General features: G+C 43.3%; 1 protein-coding gene and 1 long non-coding RNA gene across 2 annotated transcripts in view; both read right to left on the bottom strand.

The window, feature by feature from the left end:
• Positions 1-24,088, bottom strand: part of LOC121232838 (ubiquilin-1-like) — a 1,092,736-nt gene that overhangs the window by 149,575 nt on the left and 919,073 nt on the right. The window lies entirely within an intron of this gene.
• On the bottom strand, positions 19,673-21,143 carry LOC121232843. The gene is made up of 2 exons (XR_005931732.1): positions 20,780-21,143; positions 19,673-19,801 (listed from the first exon to the last, which is right to left on the bottom strand). It is a non-coding gene; the product is annotated as an uncharacterized LOC121232843 (long non-coding RNA).

The raw sequence follows: 24,088 nt of genomic DNA, 5'->3' as shown, positions 1-24,088 counted from the left end.
TTCTAATTGGTATCTTTCTTATTTTTGTCTTCTTGTTTATTCTGTTCAAGGCCTTCTAAAGGCGTCTGGAATGCTCTTGTGACCGTTAGCTAAATATGTTCCCACAACAATACATTGTTACAATTGATGTTGTTTCTGAGAAGGGAAAAGAAATGGGATGAAGTGATTTATGCAGATATGTTTTTCACGTTGCGTCAGCACCCTGAGCGGCAAAAGGAGTGTGGAATTAATTTAGCTCCTTCTGATCCTTTTGTGTTGGCATTGAAAAGGACCAGAATAAGCATAATGGGAAAACTTTGAAAAGATATTGTTCAGCCTGTAGCATTGGACAGAGGTGTTTAAAATTAACTCAGGAGGAAATGGAGGAAGATTTAGAAATGCTGGTGGCACCAGGGTTAAGGACATTAAGACAGGAGGATATGGAAGGTTGGGAGGAAAGATTTGAAGAGGGAGAGGGTGACTGTGTGATTGAGGGAACGGGGTGGACTCCGGTAGCTGGTCGAATGAGAAGTAGACAGACAGCCTTGCAGGCTCCACTGCGACAGGCTGTGGGAAATGATGGACTGTCGTGGTCAAGACAGACAGACGACAAGTACGCATTCTTATAGTACAAGCAAAGAAGGGCTTTTTTATTACTACAAGCCAGCAAATTTATACCTATTATATTTGTTACCTTGTACATATGTCTGTCCCTTATTGGTCAGAAAGTTGTCAGAAGTTGTTTTTCTCACCCCTCATTGGGTGGCTTTTTTCAGGTTCCTTATCACAACTGCAAACAGTCAACACACTCCTTAAACTTAGTTTCCCAGGCATTCTTCTCCTCCTTTCTTGTTCTCTCACGGGAACACTGCAATCTTGTCAAGGTCAATATCCTCCCCAGGCCCCTCGGTCCAGCCAAGGTCCTCCACAATTCCCCCTTTTTGTTTTTGCGCCAAATATGCCATGTGAATTGTCCACTGTAGGGCCCTTTGCAGCAAGGATAGCACACATGGGAGGATGCTCAATGTAATGATAATAATTGCCAATATTAATAATCCTGTTTTCAATACCTTTTTTTCTTATTTTTTTTTTTTTTTGCCTCCCTCCAATCCCCCATTGAGAGAACAAGCTATCCAACCCCCCCAAAAAAACTCCAACATCTTCTGTCAGCTTCTGCACCTCTTTTCGTAGTTGTTGGATACTTTGGGACACTGACACCGAATGACCTGATAGGTTCATACAACACATACCATTAAGGTTTTCACAACTGTGGCCATAGGCCAACAATAGAAAATCAATAGCTGCTCTGTTTTATAGCATAGCATGGCATATAGAATCTATATCTAGCAATAATCCAGAAAGAGCTTGTAATGTAGCATCGCTTTGCATGTTTAGCCAGCATCCCTCTTGGCCCGTAGCATTTGCAAGCATTACTCATACGTTCATCTTGGGCTGCGATGGTACTCATATTGCAACCACTACTCTGAGGAGACTGCAGCAGGCGATGACATTTCTAAGTAGGGTTTTACCAGTCGTGCCGGCACCCATCGCGGTCCAGTATCTGTGGAGACACAAGCATAACCTCGACCCCAGGTTAATAAGTCACAAGGTGTAGACCATTGACCCGTCTGCAGGTCCCGTATCTGAACCTTAACCCCGGGGGTCACACCAGATATACTTGTCAATGACCCAAAATGACGCAGCATTGGTGGTTGTTGAACATCATCAGTGACCTGCAAAAAATTTAATACATATGTGGCCTTGTTAAGTCGAGCCTCCGGGCTCTCACCCATCATTCCCCCTTTTTGTTTTTGAAGCATATGCTTTAGAGTTCCATGGGCGTGTTCTACAATGTCTTGTCTTGTGGGAGAATGAGGGATACCGGTGACATGGGTAATTCCCTAAAGCTGTAAAAAGGTAGTCACCTTGGCAGAAAGATAGGCTGGACCGTTGTCAGTCTTAATCTGTTGAGGTACACCAGCTACAGAAAACGCTCGTTGCTAGTGCTGAATAACATCCCTGGCGGCTTCACCTGTATGAGCAGTGGCAATAATAACAGAAGAAAAAGTATCAGTAGACACATGCACATATTTCAACCGCCCAAACTCAGGAATATGTGTCACGTCAGTCTGCCAGATTTGCAAGGCTCGAAGGCCTCTAGGGTTGGTTTCATAATGATGAGGTACGTGGTGGCCCTGACAGTCAGGGCACGCGGCGACGATGGCACGAGTCTCAGAGTTCGACAATCGAAATTGCCGCTTTAAGGTTCGATGTCCTTGATGAAAAAAACGATGAGCTTCGATCGCCTGTTGTCTTACATTTGGTACTGGACCTATTGCCACCCCCGATACGAGAGCATCTGCACGAGCATTCCCTTCCACAATAAAACCAGGCAAGCTTGTGTGGCTATTAATATGTATGACATAATATGGGGAGCAGCGTTCTTGAATCTCCATCCATAACAGCTTCAACACCCCAAATAACTTTTCATTTCCTACCTGACCAAGCACAGCCTTATCCAATCTTTGAACCAAACCCGCCACATAAGCTGAATCAGTGACAATGTTTACAGGATGTGGAAAATGTTGAAACACCATCACCATTGCTCGAAGTTCTACAACTTGAGGGAAGCCTTCTTGCTGTTCTATCTTCTGTTGCCATTGTTGGCCATCATGTCACACAATGGCTGCTTTTCCTGTTTTTCCTGAACCGTCAGTGAACACCGTGGGACCAATCACCGGCTCTGATTGACTTAGTTGCTTTTGTGTAAAGCGTATTTGACTTTCCATTTTAATTAATGGATGAGAGGGAAGATGATACCCAATTTGCCCAGTATAATTTGCCAAGGCTGCTTGCAATGCGGAGCTATTAGCAAGACACCATTCAAAATAATCGGTTTTAACAGGTACAGTGATACATTCCGGGTCCCTGGCTATCAATTCCATACATCGAACTCGGGTCTTCATGATAATTTGGGCTAAAAGCTCAAAAAGACCTGGGGCGGTTTTATTTGGTCTGAACGGCAAGAAGGCCCATTCTAACACATGCAATGGATCTGGCCAATCAGAATTCCATTGTGCGATCATGGCAAAAGGTACCAATTTGTCTATTAATACAAAAACCTGAATTGAAACTGTCAGATCAATTCTCCACACATGTCTATGCACAATTGCTTGTTCTACTTCTGTAATTACTTGTTTTGCCTCAGGGGTTAATGCCCGTGGTGCAGCAATATCTGTATCACCCTTCAATAAATCCAAAAGTGGCTGTAATTTCGATGATGGTAACCCTAAATAGGGTCGAACCCAATTGATTACTCCGGCCAATTTTTGTACATCATTTAAAGTTTTTATCTCTAATTGTAACTGAATGGGTTGTGGTGTGACTGTCTGATTTAATATTTTCATATCCAAATACAGCCACGGCTGTTGACGCTGTACCTTTTCAGGTGCAATAACTAGGCCTAATCGCTGCAGTGAATCACGTGCTGTGACTTCCATTTCGCTTAACATCTGTTGAGAAGGGGCGGCTAACAAAATGTCATCCATATAATGATAACAATAACATGTTGGGAATGCAGCACGAACTGGACTTAAGGCCTTTGCCACAAACCACTGACAAATGGTGGGAGAATTTTTCATTCCCTGAGGCAAAACTTTCCAATGATACCTTTTCGTCGGCTCACCGTTGTTCACTGAAGGTACAGTGAAAGCAAACTTCTCCATATCAGGTGCGGCTAAAGAGATGGTGAAAAAACAATCTTTTAAGTCCATTACAATAATTTCCCATTGCATTGGAATCATAGTTGGAGAAGGTAACCCTGACTGCAATGCCCCCATGGTTGCTATTACCTCATTAATCTTTCGTAAATCATGCAATAGCCTTCATTTTCCAGATTTCTTTTTGATCACAAACACTGGTGTGTTCCATGGGCTATGAGAGGCCTCAATATGTCCTGCGGCCAATTGTTCTGCAACTAAAGATTTCAAGGCGAGGAGTTTTTCTTGATTGAGGGGCCACTGATCCACCCACACTGGTTTATCTGTTAACCAGGTCAGTGCCAGTGTCGGGTGCTCCACGCCCTGCAGCACAGTCGCCCCTATGAAAAATCCGTGGTAAGACACACCCCCCATTGATCCAACACATCTCGACCCCATAAATTAAGTGGCAAAGTGGTGACATATGGCCTCACAGTGGCTTTCTGTCCCTCTGGGTTGTTTATTAGCACAGGATTTGCTGCAATAAAACTATTTGAAACTCCACCTACACCCAACACTCCTTCCGTATTTACAACCAATGGCCATGAGGAGGGCCAGTTATGCTGCGCTATGATGGTCATATCAGCCCCAGAATCTAGCAAACCTGTCAATTTTATCTGTGATGGGGATGCATTTGCCATAGTGAGGGTACAGGTCATTTCTGGCCTGCTTTCTGTAATGCATTGCGACCAAAATACCTGCGGCTTTCCAGTGGATCCAAAACCTTGAGTACCACGAGTTACCTGTTCTGTCGCAGGTACACAGCTCATAAATGGCACGAGTTGAGCAATTTGAGTACCTCCTTTTATAGTGACTGGAGGGGTTGCAGTAGATATCATTGCACATATTTGTCCATGATAATCAGCATCAATAACTCCTACATGCACCATTAACCCTTGCAAAGTACTACTTGATCGTCCTATTAGTAAGGCACTTAATCCTTTACCAATCAGTCCCCAGGCTTCCAGGGGCACTTTATGCACTCCTTGGGTAGATAAAGTTACTGTGTGGGCGGTGCATACATCCATCCCGGCTGCTTCTTGGGTTTGTCCCCGTAACTTGTCACAAAGGCTTGTGGTGTCTGCGTTGGCTGTTGTACCAGAAAGGGGTTGCTGGAGTGGTAGGGCATTTGTGTCTGCACGCGCCCCTTCGTGCTCTTTCTGCCGTTTCCCGACTGGAGGGGTTGACCGTTAGCATGAAATTTAGATTTACATTGCTTTGCAAAGTGTCCCAGCTTTCCACACTTAAGACATGTAGCTGCTCCCACGGCCACCTGCCCGGCTCCTCCTTTTCTATTTTTAGCAGGACAGTTAGCCTTGACATGTCCAGCCTGCCCGCAGCAGTAACATTTCTGATTAGACATACGCATTGCAGACATAGCTGTAGCTAATGCAGACATTTTGTGTTCAACAGAGCCCACCTTCCTGCAAGCCGTAATCATAGCTTCTAGGGTTGGATCCCCAGGGAGCATCTCAATCACCTTTTGACAATCTGTGTTAGCATTGTCACGGGCTAACTGTTTTACCAGCATTTCTCGTATATGGGCATCAAATACCTGCCGCTCTATAGCCCCCATCAATTTCTCTACAAACGACAGAAACGGCTCTTTAGCCCCCTGTTTAATCATGGTATATCTTGCCTTAGGCTCTGCCAGCTCCGCCGTTCGGAGAAAAGCTTTTACACCAATAGTCTTTACTTGCTCCAATACAAGTGGATGCCATTGAGCCTGATGTTGAGGATTATTAAATTGACCAGTCCCAGTCAGAACATCAGCTCCGTTACTATAACGTGGATCGGTTTGTGAGAGCTGCAAATTGTGTACTGCTTGCGCCTCGGCTCTCTGAGTCCAGATACTATGAAAAACAGCACATTGCACAGGTTAGAAAATAATTTGAGTAATTTGAGCAATATCATAAGGTGTCATTTCTTCCATAGTTAACAGGCGTATTAATTGCATAACTGCGGGGGAGTTGGGACCATATTGCGCAGTTGCCTTTTGTAAATCCTGTATAACTTTCCACGAATATGGTCTATGTTCATCCATAATTCCTTGTCCTGGATCACCCCGTACCACGGGGAAAGCCATCGCCCCAGTCCCCCTTAAATTCGTTTCACCGGAGTTGCCTGCTGTTACAGGAACGTTAATTTGCTCGGACAGGTCCCAATTTCCTTCTTGCAGAGCTCGAGCTTTCACCTGCTGCTAGAATTTCAGGGGGTTGTGGGGACTGACAGTAATTCGAGCCGGCGGGAGGACCCAGGGCTGTCCTCGGCAACGCGAGCCTCCCTGTAACTGTCCCTCCTTCGGTGTTCCCGCAGACCCCCCAGGTTCAGGATCCCCCATATCATTGCCCATGGGATCATCCCAACCCTCTGATGTTTTGGCTGGCAGAGGGGGGTACAGGCATGAGGTCCCCTGTTCCCCTCCCCGCGCCCGGGGGGGGGGCTTTTCATCCCTTCTTGATCCTCTGAATCAGGCGGGAAGGGGAGGGCGGACGGGTTAACCGGCGCCTCTGCCGTTTCAGCGGGGCATATGTCACTACCAGGAAGCAAGTCCCGGGGCCGCTTATAAGTTCTATCTTTAATAGTCCGAGGATGTCCTGAGGGCTGCTCATCATCAGAGTCATCAACGAAAGGGTTCTTTTGTCGGCCCCGTGGCTTTGGCTGCCCGGCGCGCTTGCCAGAGGACTGGGCAACAGACCCCACGTCCTCTGTGGGAGAGGACTGCCCTCCCCCCGCGATGGGGACGTCTGGCTCCTTCATCCTATCCCTTTGTTCTTTAATGTCTTTGACGGTTTCAAGGAGCAGGTACCACGTCGTCAGGAGGCTGGCTGCCTCCTTAGACCCTCGGGACGCACTGTCAAACAGCTTGTCCCCGAGTCCTTGCCACACAGGCACACTAAATGCAGTCACTGTGTCTGCTTTATATCCGTGTTGCTTGCCCCATAAGAGCATTTTCCGCAACATCAACTCTTCTACTTTAAGTCCTCTCTTTTGCAAAATTACTTTCCACATATTTACAATTCCGGCGTCCTCTTTACTGAGGGTCCCGCCCATGTTCCCGGCAGCTCACCTGTTTATCTGCAGGTGTCAAGTATCGGTCCGGACTAGCAGCTCTTCCCGCCGCTCTCAAGCTATGCCGGGCTCCGTCTCCACTGCTCTCCTCGCAGTCACAAGCATAATTTACAGCATCACGTCGGGGTCACCAATTGTCGTGGTCGAGACGGACAAACGACAAGTACGCATTCTTATAGTACAAGCAAAGAAGGGATTTTTTATTACTTCCAAGCCAGCAAATTTATACCTATTATATTTGTTACCTTGTACATATGTCTGTCCTTTATTGGTCAGAAAGTTGTTAGAAGTTGTTTTTCTCACCCCTCATTGGGTGGCTTTTTTCAGGTTCCTTATCACAACTGCAAACAGTCAACACACTCCTTAAACTTAGTTTCCCAGGCATTCTTCTCCTCCTTTCTTGTTCTCTCACGGGAACACTGCGATCTTGTCAAGGTCAATATCCTCCCCAGGCCCCTCGGTCCAGCCAAGGTCCTCCACAATGGACCAATCACAGTAAAGGTTCCTTTTTCAATATCAGATTTAAATAACTGGAAAGTTGCTGCAGGAAATTACTGAGATGATCCGGAAAAGGTGGCAAATGCCTTTGAAATGATGGTTAGAACTCAAAATCCAGATTGGCAAGATATCGAAGCTATTTTACAAGTATTGTTTGATAGTACGGAGAGAGAAATGATACGGAGAGCTGTAAAAACGCATCTCCAAGCACAAATAGCTTCAGGAACTTTATGAGGGCAAATGGAAGATCATTTTCCCTCCGTGGATCCTAATTGGGATCCCAATGACCCGGATAACAAAGAGATGATAGCCCGATATCAGAGATTGGTATTATTCGGAATTTGAAATGCAACTCCAAAGGCTATAAACTGGTCTAAATTGTACGAAATTAAACAGGACAAAAAGGAGTCACCGACTGATTTTTCTAAACAGATTAAAAGAAGCAGCTCGGAAATATACTACTTTAGATATCAAATCCGAGGAGGGGAAAGGCCAGTTAGCCACCCTATTTATCGGGCAATCATCTGATGATATTCGGAGGAAATTGCAAAAATTGCAGGGGGCAGAAGCTAGGGATATGGGGAGAATGTTGGATATTGCTTGGATGGTATATAGAAATAGAGATCAACAGAGAGAGAGAGGAAATGCGAAGTTAATAGCAGCCCTTGAAAATATACAGGTATATCAAAAGGGAATGAGGGGGATTTCTAGAGGAAATATGAGAGGGAATGTACGTGGAAGGGGTAGAGGACGCGGACTGTCGAATCCAACTGTTGGGCAGAATCAGTGTGCCTATTGTAAGAAAGAAGGACATTGGAAGAGAGAGTGCCCAGCTTTATTAGAAACAAAAGAAAGGGGGGTACCGATAGTACCCTTAGAGGAGGAAGACTGAAGAGGACCGGAGCACTCTTCCCCAGCGGAGCCTCTGGTTATAATTAAGCTGGGGAATGAGGAGGTAGAATGTTTAATAGATACGGGGGCAACATATTCGGTTTTAAACACTAAAAAACATGAATTAGGAACTGACATGGTGAAAGTTATTGGTGCGACAGGAAAAGCAGAACAAAGGCCATTCTTTAAACCCTTACAATTTAAAATTGGAAAGCAATGGGTCACTCACGAGTTTCTTTACTTACCAGGTGCACCGAAACCCCTGATAGGTCGGGACTTATTAGAAAAATTAGAAGCAGAAATAAAATTCAAAGAAGGGGAAGTAGAAGTTTTAATACCGGAATCTAAATATATCCAGGCTTCAGTGTTTCTGTTACAGGAAGACAGACAAGGAAGCGAAGTTATCCCTAAAGACGTGGAGGAGGCGGTAATTCCCTTTGTTTGGGCTGGAGAAATACCTGGGAGATCTAGAAGAGCTGAACCTGTGAGAATAGATCTAAAACCAGCATCGACACCGGTAAGACGGAAGCAATACCCTATAAAAGTTGAGGCTAAGTTGGGGTTATTACCATTAATACAAAAATTCCTGAAATATGGGCTACTGAGAGAATGTGAGTCTAAGTATAATACTCCAATTCTGCCAGTGAAAAAGGCAGATGGGAAGACATACAGATTAGTTCAAGATTTAAGATCTATCAATCAGATAGTGCAAGATATACATCCAGTAGTTGCAAATCCGTATACCTTTTTGACAAGCTTGACAGAAAAACAAGAATGGTTTACAGTGTTAGACTTAAAAGATGCCTTTTTCTGCATCCCGGTTGCACCAGAAAGCCAAGAAATATTTGCTTTTGAATGGGAGAATCCTGAAACGGGGCAAAAGACTCAATATACCTGGACTGTGTTACCACAAGGATTTAAGAATAGCCCCACCATTTTTGGAAATCAGCTCGCTAAAGAACTTGAAATCTGGCGAGTGGAGAATAGAGAAGGTGGTGTACTACAGTATGTGGATGATATTTTGCTGGCAGGGGAAACCCGAGAAGAACGTTTAAAGCTGACAGTAAGCCTTTTGAATTTTCTCGGAATGAGTGGTTACAGCATATCACGAGAAAAGGCTCGAATAGCTCAAGAAACTGTAATGTATCTGGGGTTCGAAATTTTTAAAGGACATCGGCAGTTATCGACAGAAAGAAAAGAAGCCATCTGTCACCTCCCAGAACCAGATGATACCCTCCGAGAACTACGAACCTTTCTCGGGATGACAGGGTGGTGCCGTTTATGGATTGATGAATATGGACTGATGGTAAGACCATTGCATGAAATGTTGAAAGCTTCTACAGATACCTGTTTAGAATGGACTGAGAAGGGAAGAAGTGCTTTTAGAAATCTCAGACAAGCACTACTGAAGGCACCAGCATTGGCATTGCCAAATTTAGAGAAGCCTTTTGAGCTGTTTGTTCATGAAAAACGAGGAATAGCACTAGGTGTGCTTACCCAGCTCCTTGGACCTTTATGCCGAGCGGTGGCGTACTTTTCCAAACAATTGGATACTGTAAGCCAGGGATGGCCTGGATGTTTGAAAGCCGTGGCAGCTACTGTAATTTTAATACAAGAATCACGGAAGTTTACCCTGGGTCAGAAGATTACAGTATACGTACCACACATGGTGATTACAGTATTGGAACAAAAAGGGGAACACTGGTTGGCCCCAAGCCGAGTGATAAAGTATCAAGCGGTCCTATTAGACCAAGATGATACACAGCTCAAAACTACCACAATATTGAATCCTGCTACATTTTTGTCAACGGAACAGATAAAAGAGGGTGAGCAGAAATTAGAACATGACTGCTTACAGACTATAGAAGTATATGCCAGTAGGCCAGACCTTAAGGACACCCCCTTAAGTAACCCAAACTTGGAACTATACACTGACGGAAGTAGTTTCGTCACAAATGGAAGACGCATGTCTGGGTATGCAGTAACCACTATAACTGAAGTTATGGAAGCAAATGCCCTATCATCGAAGGCGTCAGCGCAGAAAGCCAAACTAATTGCCCTGACAAGAGCACTGGACTTAGGTAAAGGAAAACGCATAAATATATGGACAGATTCAAAATACGCGTTTGGGGTGATTCATGCTCATGGGGCTATATGGAAGGAAAGGGGCCTTTTAACTACACAAGGCACAACCATAAAACATAAAGAAGAAATTTTGAAACTCTTGGAAAGCATTCAAGCACCTGCTGAAGTGGCTGTGATGTATTGTAAGGCTCATCAATCTGAATCAACTGACCAACATCGGGGAAATAGATTAGCCAATTGGGCTGCAAAAAGGGCTGCAGAAAAAGGCATACAAGCAGAAGCTTTGGCAATAACCCCAGAGCGAAAGATAATATTACCAGAAAAACCGGTGTATGACAAACAAGATTTGAAATTGGTTGAAAACTTGAAGGCAGAAAAATGAGAGGATGGATGGGCAGTAACACCTTTAGGCCTAGTAGTAGTTCCTTACACTCTCATAAATGAGATAGTAAGGAAAGAACACTATTCTGTTCATCGGGGAACCGAAAACTTGTTAAAACGTTTGCAGAAATCAATTATTAGTAGAAATATGGTGGAAAGTATACGATCTGTGACTGAGAGGTGTGAAGTGTGTTGCAGGAATAATCCGAAAACGCAAAACAAGATACATTTTGGAAAAATAACAGAAGGTAGAGCACCTGGCGAGTATTGGCAAGTTGATTTTACTGAACTACCGAGAAAAAGAGGGATGAAATATCTGTTGGTTTTAGTAGATACGTATACCAGATGGCCAGAAGCTTTTCCCTGCCGTACCAATAAAGCCCGAGAAGTTGTCAAGGTTTTGTTAAAAGAAATAATTCCCAGGTTTGGAATACCTATAGGAATGTCATCAGACAGAGGTCCCCATTTTGTAGCAAAATAGTTACAGAGCTATCTAAAATATTGAATATAACTTGGGACTTACATACTCCATATAGGCCACAAGATAGTGGAAAAGTTGAAAGAATGAACTATACCTTTAAGACACAAATAAGTAAACTGTGTCAAGAAACTTCTATGGATTGGATACAGTCTCTGTCTTTGGCCTTATTGAGAATTAGGGTACAGCCCAGAGGTAGACAGCGTTTGAGCCCTTATGAACTGTTATATGGAAGACCATATCAGACTCCTGGATTGCCAGAAGAAATGAGAATACAAGGTGAAAGTGATGTAATTCATTATTTAATCGCCTTGGGAAAAGTATTGCAAGAACTAAATAAGTATGTGGTGATGAATAAATCTTTGAATCTTGATTCGCCAGCTCACCCATTTCAGCCTGGAGATTGGGTCTACCTCAAATCTTGGACATCGGAGCCACTACAGGAGAAGTGGAAAGGACCATATTGAATTTTATTAACCACATACATGGCAGTAAAATTGAACGGAAAGGGCCCTTGGATTCATTATTCAAGAATTAAGGCGGCGGCTCCTCAATGGAAAGTGGAACAAGAAACGCCACTGAGGTTGAAATTAGTTAAGAGTTAAGGGTGAAATGTGGTGGTCAGATGTTTTTATTTGTTTCAGTTTGATGTTCACAGGGAATCTAGGTATTTGGGATATGAACTTACACTTGAAACTAATTGGAGGAATAATGAAAACCATTAACCAATCAGATTGCTGGGCTTGTTCCCAACTCCCTGAGCATATAGAAAAGGGTGCAAATTTAGTGGGAATACCGATCCCCTTCAACACATCCTGGAATAATTTGTGGATAAGGCCAAAATTTACGCAGGAAAACGAAACTGATCTCCAAGTATGGGATGTGTATGATCCAAATGTTTCTGAAGTTAAATGTCTAACAACAAACAAAACCCTTAGAATTGGCAACAATGCCGTAGGTCACTACCCTTATTGCGATTGGGCTATGCAGATGCAAGGACGAAATTCACTGACTGGATATTGAAACATTCCTAAGGGAAGTGGATGGTACTGGCTACGTGGGAAAAAGGCTCGGAAGGCCCTGCCTCCCAACTGGTCGGGAACATGCACTTTGGGGGTAATAATCCCTAATATTGCAGTAATCGGGAGTTTGGGAAACCAGAATGGATGGGTAAGGACGTTTCTGAGACGGCTCAGGAGAGCACCTAATGCTATTGCTGACCGTCCTACAGGATTTCATAGCTTCGTCCAATGGTTTCTACCTTGGTTAGGAGTGAGTGAGTTAGAAAAGACATTAGTGAATATTTCGGCAGTGATTGAGCAAATTGAAAACTACACTGTAGATGCCATTTGAGCTTTGCAACTCGAAATTTCTAGTTTATCGAAAATGGTTCTTCAAAATAGAATGGCACTGGATATGCTTTTAGCCTCTCAGGGAGGGGTTTGTACAGTCATAAATACCAGCTGTTGTGTTTATGTGGATCAATCAGGAAGGATTGCTACTGACCTGAATGAAATATGGAAACAAACCCAGCAATTACATAGAATAACCATGGACGATACATCTTGGGGATTTGAAGAAATTTGGAACAAATTAACCTCATGGTTGCCAGGCTTAAAATGGTTAAAGCAAATGTTTGCTATGATAATAGTCATCGTCACTGTCAGTATTACTGGTTGCGTATTCCTGTATTGCTGTAGATGTATTGTTGATCAGGTATCCTGGAGGAAAGATTGGTGAGTAGAATATTCACCAACTTTTAAAAGGAAAGGATGGATTGATATAGTAAAGGTTGAAAGATCAAGAAAATGAGAATGAGCAAGAGGGAGCCATGAGCAATCGCAAAGCTTAATTAAATGTTTGATGAATTTACGATCTTGTTGAGAAGGCACAAGCAGAGGCCTTGCTTGAATAGATAGGGCCAGAAAAGATAAGAACTCCTGCCTTTGTTCTCGTCCTTGTAGATAATTTAGCTTAAACTAGCCATATGGTTTTACATCACTAATGAAAGCTTAGATAATAAGAGCGCTAACAAGCATTTTTTAGGGACCAACGTGCATTCTTTAGGATAAGATGTATCAAAACATGTAAAGGACCATAGTGCGCAGAATCACCTGAGGAGGGTCAAGTAGCGGACAAGTGAGGAAGACTATGGAAGACCACCAGAGACCTTCAATGTGCCTGCGTAAAGGGCATTTGCATATGCTAATAGTTTCCCAGAACACTAATGAATATGTATAACATTTCTCGGAAATCTAGTGAATATGTATGTAGAACATGTACTTAACCTGCACAATTAGGCCTGATGGGGTGCACCATAGGTGACAGGTGGAGCGATCCCCCGTGCACCCAGCGCTGCAATAAAGAATACCTGCTTTCTAAAACTCCAAAATCGAGTCTTAGAGAGTTTCCTCAACTGGCTTTTTTGGTGTCAGTTTTAGTAGAAGCAACCCTATAACTTTATCTGACTTATAAATTCAGCTCTATTGCTCACAGAATGATATTTTTAAAAGGGAGAAGAGACAGGTAGAAGCCCAGTATTATAATTGGTCAGGTTTTAGTAAGACCCACAAAAGCAAAAGAACATGGAAGTTTTCTGTTTGCAGGAACATGCAAGTATTGCTTCTAGTTTGTGTGGAGATATTTTAGACACAGCCAAGAAGGGCAAACACAAAAATGTTAATTTCATCACCATTAGGAATATTTGGGTGATGGTGATGAGATCAGTATAGTTCCATATATGGAAAAGTGATAAAATAATCAGGGAAAAATATTAAATTATTATGCTTTCATTTCTGGAAGATGTCTTTTAGACGTCTGTCTCGGAATACGATAAGCAAGTCAGCAGAGATGATAAGTGATCTCTGAAAATAGAATTTGAATTACTGTAATGTAACTTAAAAAACAGATTTATGTAATTTCCTACTTGATATTGTGTCGTGGTTTAAGCCCAGCCGGTAACAAAGACCACGCAGCCGCTCGCTCACTGCTCACTCCCCCCTCCCCCGGCCACGGTGGGATGAGGAGAAAATATAAAGGCAGGCTCGTGGGTCGAGATAAGGACAGGGAGGGATCACTCGCCACTTATGGTCACGGGCAAAAGACAAGCTCAATTTGCAGAAGAAACAAAATCAGTTTAATTTACTACAAATCAAAACAAAACAAGGATATTAGGAAGTAAAACCAAACCTTAGAACACCTTCCCCCCACCCTTCCCGGCTCAACTCCATTCCCGGTTCTCTCTCCCTCCTCCCCCCCCGGCGGCGCAGGGGAACAGGGGGCGGGGGTTGGGGTCAGCTCACCACACATTGTCTCTGCCGCTCCTTCCTCCTCAGGGGGAGGAGGACTCACTCGTCCCCTGCTCCACCGTGGGGTCCCTCCCACAGGAGACAGTCCTTCACAGACTTCTCCAACGTGAGTCCTTTACGCGGGCTGCAGTTCCTCACAAACTTCCCTGGCGTGGGTCCTTTCTGCGGGCTGATCTTCAGTCACAAACTGCTCCAGCGCGGGCCTTCCCATGGAGTCACGGCCATCTTCGGGGGCCTCCACTCCACCATTCACCTCCATGGGCTGCAGGGGGACAGCCTGCCGCCTCACCACGGGCTGCAGGGGCATCCACCTCCTCTGGCGCCCCTCCTCCCCCTCCTTCTTCACTGACCTCGGTATCTGCATAGGTGTTCCTCTCACATTCCAATCCCCCTACTCACGGCTGGTTCCCCTTCTTAAAGATGTTCTCCCAGAGGCGCTACCACCGTCACTGATTGGGTCGGCCTTGGCCAGAGGCGGGTCCGACTTGGAGTCGGGGGAGCTTCTAGCAGCTTCTCACAGGAGCCACCCCTGCGGCCCCTCCCCCGCTACCAGAAAAAACCGCGCCACACAAACCCATAACATATTGTCAATAACGTTCAGGCACTGCTTAGTTTGCTGGGCCAGCAGTACTTTCAGGAAATGTTTGGTTTCTTTATAGAACTTTGTGAATTTTATTTTGGTGAGAACTGGAATGTACATTTTAATGCTGTCCATGTTTTTCAAGCACAAGGTGTTCCACAGAACTGAATTATTGAAAAGATTTCTAATATGCAATGGAGAAATCCTGATCTTGTTAGTAGGTGCTTCCTGTGTGCTACTGTGGGACCAGGATTTGGACTGAATGAGTTGCTGAACTCACTGTCTTAATTTTGTTGCAGAAGAAAAAGATTAACTCAGAACTTCAGTTGAACAAAAGCTTTTTTTCTTCCTAGGTGAAATGGAAATTCACCAGGTCAAGTAGATGGACTTGGGAGACCAATTCCAACACCTAAAGGTAAAATTAATCATATTTCAAATACTTTTTTTTCCCAAATGTAAGCACACTTAGAAAGCACCAGCAAAATACGATTATTATATGTGAACTTGACTTATCTGTGAATAAATGTCTGTAAGAAAGGTAGCCTTGTGCGACTTCATACTTCTGACTCAACAGGGATATTAGCTAGGTACAAATTCAATTTGTAAACTTGTTCTTCAGGCTCACACTGAGGCATTAGAGGACTGACCCAAACACAGAGGGCTATTATTACCTGCCAAGCATATTGTCTCTCAGGTTGGTGACATGAAAAGGATTTGAATATGTACAGTGCCACACTTGGCATTTATGTATAAATCTAAAGAAATGGTATCTCTGAATTTCTTTGTTTTAGAACAAAAAAAAATTTCTTTTGTTTTCAGAAAAAAAAAGACAACCTTGTTCTTATATGACTGCTATAGAATCAGTGGCTAGTTTCCAGCATGCCTGATCTTGAAATGGCCTCATTTTGCTCCTCTTTTATTTTTGTGGCTACAGATTTCTCCAAGTAAGCAAAAATCCTTTGATTGAAACTTTGTTTCTTTGGTTTGAATGTTAACCCATGTGTTTCTGTATCATACAACATTTGCATGAAGTTTTTGCTTCAGAAATCATTGCATAGTTCTACTTCAGACTTTGTGCATATAAGACCCTTATAAGGAGTCCTTCAGCTTCTTCTATCACATCAACCTTCTTTCCTTCCTTGAGGAATGTTTAGTTATTCTGATTTGACTGTGACCTCTATTTTTTTCTCTCTTCTGCTTGGTGGCAAAATTGACACAAAATACACTTTAAAATAATAGTAGATAGGCCTTAATAGAGACAAAAGTTAGATCCACTTTAGAAGAACTAAGTGTATAGATCTCCTCCAAATCCTCCAGAAGTCTTGAAAGTCTTGAGTCTGTGTCCAAAGAAGTAACAAGGTTAAGCAAGATATTATTAATAAGATGTGCGTTTTAAAAAAGTTGCAAGTCTCTTCCTTCAAGTGAAGCTAGACTTCTGACTATGAGATAGGACCATTCATGACTAGGCTAGGGCTTTAAGGATAATCTAACTTTCCTTATTTAGAATAGAATAGTTCAGTTGGAAGGGACCTACAACGATCATCTAGTCCAACCGCTTGACCATTTCAGGGCTGACTAGAAGTTAAAGCATGTTACTAAGGGCATTGTCCAAATGCCTCTTAAACACTGACAGGCATGGGGCACCGACCACCTCTCTAGGAAGTCTGTTCCAGGTGTTTGATCACCCTCTTGGTAAAGAATTGTTTCCTAATGTCAAGTATGAACCTCCCCTGGGGCAGCTCTGACCCATTCCCACATGTCCTGTCACTGGATACCAGGGAGAAGAGCTCAGCACCTCCCTCTCCACTTCCCCTCCTCAGGAAGCTGTAGAGAGCAATGAGGTCACCCCTCAGCCTCCTTTTCTCCAAACTAGACAAACCCAGAGTCCTCAGCCACTCCTCATAGGACATGCCTTCCAGCCCTTTCACCAGCCTTGTTGCCCTCCGCTGAACACATTCAAATACCTTAATATCCTTCTTAAATTGTGGGGCCCAGAACTGCACACAGTACTCAAGGTGAGGCCACACCAATGCTAAATACAGAGGGTATAATCACCTCTTTTGACCGGCTGGTTATACTGTGTTAAATGCACCCCAGAATGCAGTTTGCCCTCTTGGCTGCCAGGGCACACTGCTGACTCCTATTGAGCCTGCTGTCGACCAGCACCCCCAGATCCCTTTCTGCAGGGCTGCTCTCCAGCCACTCCTCTCCCAATCTATACTTGTGCCCGGTGTTACTCTGTCCCAGGTGCAGAACCCGGCATTTATTCTTGTTAAATTTCATCCCATTGATGGTTGCCCAATGCTCCAATCTATCTCAATCCCTCTGCAAGGCGTCTTGTCCATCAAGGGAGTCACCAGCACGTCCCAGTTTGGTATTGTCCTGGGTTGAGCTGGGATAGAGTTAACTTTCACAGGAACCTGGGAGGGGGCACAGCCAGGACAGCTGACCTGAACTAGCCAAGGAGCTATTCCATACCATGTGACATCATGCTCAGTATGTAAATGGGGAGCGGGCTGGGGGGGGGTCTCGGCTTTCTGTGGGGGAAGTGGCGGAGCGTCGGGTTCTGGGTGCTGAGCAGTTGCACTGTGCATCACTCGTTTTGTATACTCTTTTATTAGTACCGTTGTTGTTGTTGTAATTTCTCTTTTTGTGTTGTCCCAGTAAATTGTCTTTATCTCAACCTACGAGGTTCCGGTTTTCTTTCTTTTCTCCTTTCTGATTTCTCCTCCCTATTGTTTCACAAACTGAGCATTCGGTGATGGAGTTCAGTATTCTTTATTGCAGCGCTGGAAGCACGGGGGATCGCTCCTCCAAACGTGCTTAGCCACGAGCTTAACTGTATGGGTTAAATACATGCCTTACATACATATTCACTAGATTTCCGAGAAATGTTATGCATAGTCATTAGTTATCCAAAAAGCTATTAGCATATGTAAATGTCCTTTACGCAAGCGCATTGGAGGTCTCTGGTGGTTGTCCGGAGTCCTCTGGTGGTCGTCCATAGTCTTCCTCACTTGTCCGCTGTTTGACCCTCGTTGTATGAGTTTGCGCAGTATGCTCCTCTTCTGGGCCTCACAAACAACTTCTCTGCTTATCTCCTAACTTTAGCTCAGACATCACAAAAGACAGAACATCTCCCCTTATCACACGGGATACCTCCACAAACAAGACATATCATTACATACACAGGCTTATGTCCTTGGCTTGTCTACGTAAATCAACTTATGAAGACAGTTGTTAATCTTCTAACAAATTCCGAACTCCTTTATCTGACAATACACTGAGTCAAAGCATACGTTCTATTTCTGCATCTACTAGGCCTAGTGTCAGCCTCTGCATCAATTCCCCCCTTTTCTTTATGCTTAGGCGGATTCTTCCGCCTGTCACAGATTTTCATCTTCTTTGAAAGATTCAAAGTATTTCCCTGTTTCTAATTGGTGTCTTATTTTGTTTCGTTTCCAATCTTCATAGCTTTTTACAGTATTTTGACAGTGCCACATAAAGCATTTTATCATGATACAGATCAATACTCCCAATGCCAAAAGGACAATGATCATAACAAAAATTTGCTTTAACCAACCAAAATTAGGCAACCATGATGTTAATTTGTTCCACATCTCTTCAAACCCCCATGTTAGGTCATCTCTCGTTACCTCGCGTAAAACTGCAGTTTGTTTCTTAATCTCTTCCAGGTCTGTAGAAATTCTTCCACTTTGATCTATATACATACAACAACTAGCATTTACAATCGTACATACTCCACCTTGGGAGGCCAACAACATATCTAATGCCATTCTATTTTGTAACACGACCTGAGACAGGCTAGATACCTCTAGTTGTAGTGCTTTTATCGCATCTATTGTCCGATTTTCGATGTTCTCTATTACTGCTGATATATTGACAATGGCTTTTTCCAGTTCACTTACTCCCAACCATAGAAGGAACCACCGGGCAAAACTATGGAAGGCAGTGGGCCTTCTTACTAAAGGATTTTCAATATCTCGTTTAGCCCTTAGGAGAGGTGTTCCTTTTAGTGGGGAATTATGTATAGTTATATTTGGAATCACTGCTCCCAAGGTACATGTTCCCATCCAATCTCTAGGTAACACTTTCCGAGCAGTGTCGTTGCATAGCCAGTACCACCCTCTCCCTTCCGGCACTGGCCATGCTGTAGTATTAACAGAGATTGAAGTCCCAATGTCTATTGTCTTATTACAAACGGTATGATTCCCCACATATGTTCCACCAATACAGTCAATCTTCCCTTGTCCCTTAGGGGGATTACATCTCTGTATGCATGTACAGTAAGGTTCCAGTGTCTCAGGGCTAGTTATTTCTAACTTCCAGATCTCATCATTGTTAGTATTCCACAAAGTATTTTCCCAAAGACTCGCCCAGGAATGATCCTTTGGTACCGGAATACCAATTAAAGGGAGTCCTTTTCCTCCGTATTCCGGTAAGTGAGTACATACCCAACAATCAGTTTTGTTCAGAATCCTAGAGATATTCTGGGTTAAAGCGAAATGTGTATTTGAGTGCCATTGAGCTCCATTTGAGCCAAGTAATGCCTCCATTACCATCATGATTTGGAGAACCGCAGAGTTGTGGGCCCTGTAGGGACAACCGTCCATGGTTTCTCGGGTGCTTTCTTCACTCTCGAATAGTGGATCCAGGCAGGCTGTTCTTTGATCCTGATAGCAGTGAAAGTCGTCAGTAAGACTTGATAAGGTCCTTCCCACTTCTCCTCCAAGGGTTGTCCTGAAAAAGTCTTTATATACACATAATCACCTGGTTTAAAGGAATGAATCGGTTGATCTAATCCTCTAGCTCTAGCTCCTAAAACTTGCTTGTTTATTTTCTCTAGCTGCTTTTGGAGGGAGATCATATAATTATATATATATATATCCCGTACCTTGCTGGGTTATGTCCTCCCCTGTAAACTGAAACAAGTACGGTCTTCCATACAGTATTTCAAAGGGACTTAAATTGTCCTTTGTTTTTGGTTTCACCCTCACTCTAAGCAGTGCCAAGGGGAGAGATTGGGGCCACATTAAGTTAGTCTCCTGACTGATTTTTGCTATTTGTTGTTTGATCAAATGATTCATTTTTTCCACTTGCCCACTTGCCTGAGGTCTATATGGGGTATGCAATTGCCAATCTATTTTTAGGATCGTACTTACTTGTTGTACTATTTGGCACAAAAATGAGAACCCCGATCAGAGGATATCGTGGCAGGAATTCCAAAACGAGGAATAATTTCATTCAATAATATTTTAGTTACTTCTCTTGCTTTGTTCGTTCGGCAAGGGAAGGCTTCTGGCCAGCCGGAAAAGGTGTCAGTCATGACTAATAGATATCGATACCCCCCCTTTTCTAGGGAGCTCTGAAAAATCAATTTGCCGCTGTTGTCCTGGATAATTTCCTCTGCCGATCGTTCCCAATTTTACTTTGTTGGTCACATTGGGGTTATTACGTAGGCAAGTTTCACATTGTTGGGACACCTGCTTCACTATAGTATATAAATTTCGCCCTATCAGTTTCTGATTTATACAGATTTATACAAGGCATCTGACCCCCAATGTGTTTTATTATGTTCAATTAAAACTGTGGGCCATAATAAGTTAGATGGTATTATGACCCGACCATCTGCTATATGGACCCACCCATTCTCTGCCATTTTACCTTTTAAATCTTCAATTAACTTCAAATCTTCCTTTGAGTAGTTTGGTTTCTGATTTGTACTTACAGTTTGGATTTTACCGTCTGGTATTAAGGATAAAACCTTTTCTCCTGATTTCGCCACTCTCCTGGCTTCATAATCAGCCAGACGATTTCCAATTTCCGAGTCAGTATTTCCTTTCTGATGTCCTCGGCAATGCATAATGGCCACTCTCTCCGGTTGTTGTACAGCCTCTAATAGTCTTAGGATTTCTTCAGCGTGTTTTACTTGTTTTCCTTGGGCAGTCAGTAGTCCTCGCTCTTTCCAAATGGCCCCATGAGCATGTACTACACCAAACGCATATTTAGAGTCCGTCCAGATGTTTATCCTCTTCCCTTTTGCTAGCTCTAATGCCCGAGTTAGAGCAATTATTTCTGCTTTTTGGGCCGAAGTTCCCAAGGGTAACGGTTGTGATTCAATTACCTGTTGAGTTGTTGTGATGGCATACCCAGCCTTACGTTGTCCTTGTTGCAGGAAACTGCTCCCGTCTGTATACCAGGAGTCCTCTGCATCCTCTAAAGGATCTTCCTTAAGGTCTGGTCGGCTTGAATAAGTGGCTTCCATGGTTTCAATACAATCATGTGTCACTGGCTCATCTAGAGTCCCACTGAGGAAAGAGGCTGGATTGACAATATTAGTAACCACAATTTCTATATCATCTTGTTCTACCAATATTGCTTGATATTTCAGAAACCTTTGGGGTGAGAGCCAATGGCTCCCTTTTTGTTCTAGGACCGCTGATACCGTGTGAGAGACTAGTACTGTTATTTTCTGGCCCATAGTAAACTTTCGGGCTTCTTGGATATTAATTACAACTGCTGCAACAGCTCGAAGGCAGCTTGGCCAGCCTTTGCTTACTTCATCTAATTGTTTAGAGAAATAAGCCACTGCTCGTTTGTAGGGACCAAGTCTTTGTGCCAACACTCCTAAAGCAATTCCTTGTCTCTCATAGGAGAACAACCAAAACGGTTTGGAGACATTCGGTAACCCTAGGGCAGGGGCCCTCATTAGTTCTTGTTTAAGCTGCTTAAATGCATTTCGTGCTTCACCTGTCCAGACTAATTTCGACTGATTTCCTTTTATCAGTTCGTACAGAGGTTTGACTAACATTCCATAATTGTATATCCAAAGCCGGCACCAACCTGTCATTCCCAGAAAAGTTCGCAACTCCTTTACCGTCTGTGGTTCTGGAGTTCGACAGATGGCCTCTTTCCGTTCAGGTCCAAGTTCCCGTTGTCCTCCGGAGATTTCTAGTCCTAGATAGGTCACGCGTTGTTGGACCAGCTGGGCTTTCTGTTGAGAAACTCGATATCCATTTAAACCCAGAAAGTTAAGAAGGCTTATAGTCCACTGAATACAATCTTCCCGAGTTTCTGTAGCTACTAGGAGGTCATCTACATATTGCAACAAGACTCCCTCTCGGCTGGGCGGTTCCCAGGTTTCGAGCTCCTTTGCCAATTGATTTCCAAAAATGGTAGGGCTATTTTTAAAACCCTGAGGTAATACTGTCCATGTTAATTGAGCTTTTCTTCCTGACTCTGGATTTTCCCATTCAAAAGCAAACAAATTTTGGCTCTCAGTGGCTAGGGTCAGGCAGAAAAAGGCATCCTTCAAATCCAGCACGGTAAACCAAACTTGATTATCTTTTAATTTTGTTAGTAAAGTATACGGATTTGCTACCACAGGATGTATATCCTCAGTAATTTTGTTTATTGCTCTCAAATCCTGAACTAGCCTGTAACTCTCTCTGTCAGCTTTCTTAATTGGTAATATTGGAGTATTATATTCTGATTCACATTCTATCAACAGACCATATAGTAGGAATTTGTCTATTATTGGTTTTATCCCTTTTCTGTCTTCTAGTTTCAAAGGATACTGTTTAATTTTGACAGGTTCCTTTCCGCCCTTTAATCTTATCACTATTGGTGCTGCATTCTTTGCTCTTCCCGGGACTTCAGAGGCCCACACGCCAGGGTATACTTGATTAACAATTTCCTGAGGAGTATTTGTATTACATTTCACTTGGGCTTGTAACAGGGCTAGGCTTAAGACATTAATCAACTGATTTTCCTTAATTCTCAAGACCATATTTCCTCTATCAAAGGTGATTTTTGCGTCTAGGTGTTCTAATAGATCTCGTCCCAATAGAGACTGTGGGGACTCCGGTAAATACAAAAATTTATGTATTCCAATTTGTTTACCTAATTTGTATTTAAGTGGTTTTAAAAAGTATGCTTTTGTTTGTCGTCCAGTAGCCCCTCTTACTGTTACGAATTCGGTGTCCTCTGGTATTAACTTTTGATTTAACACTGAGTATGTTGCCCCTGTATCTATTAAAAAGTCTATTTCTTGCTCCCCCATCCCTAGCTTAATTTTAACCAGAGGGTCCGCTAGGGTGGATTCCTCCGGTTCCCTTCATGCTTCGGAGGTAACATTGGCAACGACAGCACGATTCTCTAATTTAGGGCATTCTCCTTTCCAATGACCCGTTTCTTTGCAATAGGCACATTGATCTGATTTTAAAGGCTGTCGAGCACCCCTTCGATTCCCGTTTCCTCGACCTCTCCCACGAAGCAAGTTACCTTGTCGTCCCAGTGCAGCCACAGTGGCTATGGCAATTGCCGTCCCCAGTTTCTGTTTCTCATCCCTTTCCCTGTTCCGATATGCTCTCCAGGCTTCCTCCATTAATCTCTCTAAGTCTCTAATATCCGGCTCTTTTAATTTTTGGAGTTTTCTTCTTATGTCCTCTGAGGATTGCCCAAGAAATAAGGACACTAATTGCTGTCTCCCCACGTCAGATGAGGGGTCTAAAGTGGTAAATTTTCGCATGGCTGCTCTTAACCGATCCAAAAATTCTGTTGGGGTCTCTGTCTGACCCTGTTTTACGGCATACAGATTCGACCAATTCACTGCTTTTGGTATTGCATTTTCAATACCTAATTTTATCCATTCTTGGTATCTTTTCAAAAGCCGATAATCAGTATTATCATTCGGGTCCCAATTGGGATCCGTTCTGGGCACATGATTATCTACTGTGCCTGGTAAGGTTCCAGCAGTGATTTGAATCTGAACTTGTGTTTGAGCTGCTCTTATTACTAGTTGTTTTTCGGTCTCGGTTAGAGCATCCAACATTAAATCGATGTCTTTCCAATCTGGGTCCTGATTTTTAACAATCAGTTCAAATCTTTTAGCAATCCCTTCAGGATCATCACGGTATCCTTTTACCACTTCTTTCCATGAATCCAAATCATTCATAGTGAAAGGTATTTTAATTCTAGTGGGGCCTGCTGTTCCCATTGCTTGTCTTAAGGGGGCCAGAAGCACCGGTCTCGTCTT

The sequence above is a fragment of the Aquila chrysaetos genome, chromosome W, assembly GCF_900496995.4.
Source record: "Aquila chrysaetos chrysaetos chromosome W, bAquChr1.4, whole genome shotgun sequence".
Classification (NCBI taxonomy): Eukaryota; Metazoa; Chordata; class Aves; order Accipitriformes; family Accipitridae; genus Aquila; species Aquila chrysaetos.
This window is presented reverse-complemented; position numbering and strand designations above follow the sequence as displayed.